Here is a 3830-nt window from a genome sequence, read left to right as displayed (position 1 = left end):
AAGGCCTCACAGATGGTACCGTAGGCTGTGCTCTCCCTCTCTTCCCATCTCAACATCCACCCGACTACTTTGGAGTGCCTCCAGCCGACATTCTGGGCCAACTAGAAGAATGTATATCTGGCTTTCTGGAAACGGAGAGCCCGAGGGGTGGTTGTCAGAGGGCGGCAGAGCCTAGGACCAGGGGCCCAGAGAGGATGGGCACTGTGGATGGAGGGGGAGATTCACTTTGACTACTGTTAGGTGCTCGCCCTTCAGGTAGAAGAGGACGGGAAGGAGGCAGCAGATCAGCTTCTGACAGAGGCCGGCTTTCCTCTCCATCACAGAGCTGCTGGCTACTGCTGCCAGCAGCTCCAGGTCTGTCACCCGCACCTGGGATCTCTGCTGAGGAGAAAACCCCGTTGCAGTGTGTAGGAGGGGCAGGAGTTGGGTGGGGGGCTGCTGGCACCCTGGCGGGAGCTGGGGACCCTAGCGCAGAGACAACAGGGGTACTGAGAGCTCCGGGGCAAGGGCAGCGCTGGCAGATGGGGAGACGCAGTGCCGGGCGGAGGGTGGGGGAGGGCCGTGGTTCACCGCTGGAGTGACGAGCTGAGGAAGCGCAGCCGATTCCCCAATCTCTTTGGGAGCTGTGGAACCGGCCGCACGCACTTGGGTTCTCTCCTGCGGAGAGACCCCCGGTGGAGTGTGTGAGAGGGGAAAGAGATGGGTGTGGAGCTTCTGGCACCATGGCGGGGGCTGGGGACCCCAGGACAGGGACAAATGGGGGAGAGAAGTCTGCCGGGGGAGCGTAAGAAGCGAAGGCATCGCCGGCAGAAGGAAATCTGCGCCCGAGTATGGGGGAAACCCTGTGGCTCGTTGCGGGGGTGACGTTATTGGGAAGGTCAGCCGATGCCACGAACCAAGGGGCAGCGGCCCCCTCTGGGTTATGGCACAGCCGGGTCGGGGGCCAGGAAGGTTCAGAAGGATAGGAAGGAAGGAAAGAAAAGCGAGAGAGAGAGAGAGAGAGAGAGAGAGAGAGAGACAGACAGACAGACAGAGAGAGACAGAGAGAGAGACAGAGACAGACAGAGAGACAGACAGAAAGACAGAAAGACAGAAAGACAGACAGGCAGACTATGATTGGGACTCACCCTGGAAAAGGAATTCCTAGTCTTCGCCAAAGAGCCACAAATTATCCAGACTGATGTTGATGGTGTACACTGAAGAAGATATGTAGGCCTTCCAGAAGGCCTTCTGGAAATGGAGAACAAGAATGGGGGTTGCGGGGGGAGGGGAGGTGTCAGAGGGAGAGGGAGGCGAGGACCAGACGCCCAAAATGAGCAGGGACTGCAGAAGGTGGGGAAGACGCACTTTGCTCACTGTAGGGTGCTGGTCCATTATGTGGAAGAGGACAGAGAGGAGGCAGTGGAACATCAATGTTGCAGTTGGCAGGCTTCCTTCTCCATCGACCAGCCACCATCCACGGTTCCCAGCAGCTCCAGGGGATCAGCCTGTATTTGGCGTCTCTCCTGAGACGAAACCCCCTTTAGAGTGTGTAGGAAGGGCAGGAGATGGGAACGGGGCAGGTTCTTGACCCAGGCGGCGGTTGATGGTCCCGCCGGATTGTATTTTCATTTTCTAATTTGTTTGCCTATCCATCCATTCACGCGTTTCTCAGAAGGACTATCGCCGCTCGGCTTTAATATCCAGTCCCCAGAGGCATGGAGGAGGAATCAAGAGGGGCCTCCTCTGGGACGCGGCAAGGAAAAAGGGGCTGGGACAGAACATGACGCTTTTTTGTGGTTTTTTGCTTGTTTTATTTTCTTTCCCTAGTGCCTTCCACTCTCCACGCACCGAAGAAGAGCACGGCCGTAAATTTCACATCTGGTTGTGGGCAGTTGGTATACGCCAGAGGTTGGGACAAGAAAATGGGATGGTTGTCCTCAAAGCTCTCCATCTGAGCAGGAGGAGAAGGAGAGTGAGAGACCCCTCCCCATCCCCAACATGCTTGTAGATGCCCACCCCCAAGTCCCCAAAACCTAGGTCCACCTCAGGGCACTGGGCTCTGAACCTCCTCCTGGTCGCTTTCCCAAATCAACTCCTTTAGCCTGGAAGGTCATTGCAGATCGGGACCGTGTCCACTAGCTGTTCAGCTGAACTCTCCGAAGTACTGGGTACGGTGCTCTGCCCACGCTAATTACCCCGGATATCCCATCGATGTGCCCCCCAGGAGACATCCGGGCACACAATTTCCCCTTGACTCAAGGACGCCCCTACAGTCCCCTACCCAACCCAGTCGTACTCACCAAGACCTCCCAGATGGTATCATAGGCCGTGCTCTCCCTCTCTTTTCCGCTTAGTGTCCATCCAACTACTTGGTTGTAACCCCAGTCGATGCTCTGGGCCATCCAGAAGAATATGTATCTGGCTTTTGGAAACGGAGAATCCGCGGGTGAGTTTTAGAAGGCAGAAGAGGCCAGGACCAGGGACAGAGATGAAGGGGACTGTGCAGGGTCGGGGAGACTCACTGTGCCCACTGTCGAGTGCTCGTCCTTCAAGTGAAAAAGGACGGGGAGGAGGTAGCGGATCAGCTCCTGCTGGAAGCAGGCTTCCTCCTCTGTCACCCAGCTGCCGGCCACAGCTGCCAGCAGCTCCAAAGCTGCCAGCCGCACTTGGGTTAGCTCCTCGGGAGAAACCCGCGATGGAGTGTGTAGGAGGGGAAGGACATGGGAAGATGGCAGGTCCTTCACCCGGGCGGTGGTTGATGGTCCTGCCGGCTTGTAGCCCGTCCGTGGGGAGATCTCGGGATTTTCGTGGAGGTCTCTGACCCAGGCAGTGGTTTATTTTCCGCACCGGGTTGTGGCCTTTTGGGCCTCACACTTGGCTCTGGCCCTCGTTCTCACAGGCTGCCTATTCTCCCCCAGCCTGGGAGCACTAAGAATAACCTCAGGCCATGGTTCTTATTCTGCCTCTGCACGTGGGAGTTGAAAAATGTGCAGATCGTATTCTCAGCACTTGTCGTGATAGTTTACTCTATTACTGCTCCTGCACTTTAGCCCAGTGTCTGGATCAAGCCACGGTTGTGGCCTGAGAGATGCAATCGGCCCTGTTCCCATCGGAGTGGAGCAGCAATGGTGGCTATGCAGACAGTGGTTATTCCCAACACTCCACGATAGGTTGGTTCAGGTCCACACGCAGTAAACCGCTTGGCGTCCTTGGGAGTGGATGCCCTCCCTTCCCTGGAACCTCGGTACGTGAATTTTCCTATTCTATTTCACGTTGTCCTATTTAATGTATGCTGCTGTTGGAAACCACAGACGAATAGCATGGAAGCGAGGAAATGGGATACCCCTCATGCCTGTCCAGATAAGGCATTGGCTGTAGGGCCATCAAGAGCCCCACTGGGCCATGGGTGGACCAGTGCCAAAGCGTGGGATAAAAGAAAAGGGGATACGTCCCGATGGGTAGAGATTAAGCTCTGCCTTTATTTGTAACAATTAGCTAAATTTAGTGTCCGAATTGCAGAACTAATCTGTAAATCTATCAGATTTCATGAGAGCTTACTGCGTGCAGAGTATCTTGCTGAGTGTTTGAAAGACTACAATACCACAGAGCTGGGGGACATATTCTCTGTCCACAAAGAGCTCACAATCTAGAGTGCATAGTATTTACATTACTATAAATAAGATATGTTTATAATATCAATAACTAAGGTTGGTCTAGCCCTCAGTCCTGAATTGCTTGATGCCTGTCATCAAGACCTCCAGGTTACTTGGGGGAATCTGCTTATTTGGCCAATCGATGGGATTTATTGAGTGCCTACTGGGGGCAGAGCACTTTACCGACCGCTAGGG

The 3830-nt window shown here is 54.9% G+C and overlaps 1 pseudogene; it reads left to right on the top strand.

The window, feature by feature from the left end:
* Window positions 1-1697: 1697 nt before the first annotated feature.
* On the top strand, window positions 1698-2538 carry LOC119921762 (annotated as a pseudogene).
* Window positions 2539-3830: the final 1292 nt, after the last annotated feature.

The sequence above is a fragment of the Tachyglossus aculeatus genome, unplaced genomic scaffold (genome assembly GCF_015852505.1).
Source record: "Tachyglossus aculeatus isolate mTacAcu1 unplaced genomic scaffold, mTacAcu1.pri SUPER_30, whole genome shotgun sequence".
Lineage (NCBI taxonomy): Eukaryota > Metazoa > Chordata > Mammalia > Monotremata > Tachyglossidae > Tachyglossus > Tachyglossus aculeatus.
This window is presented reverse-complemented; position numbering and strand designations above follow the sequence as displayed.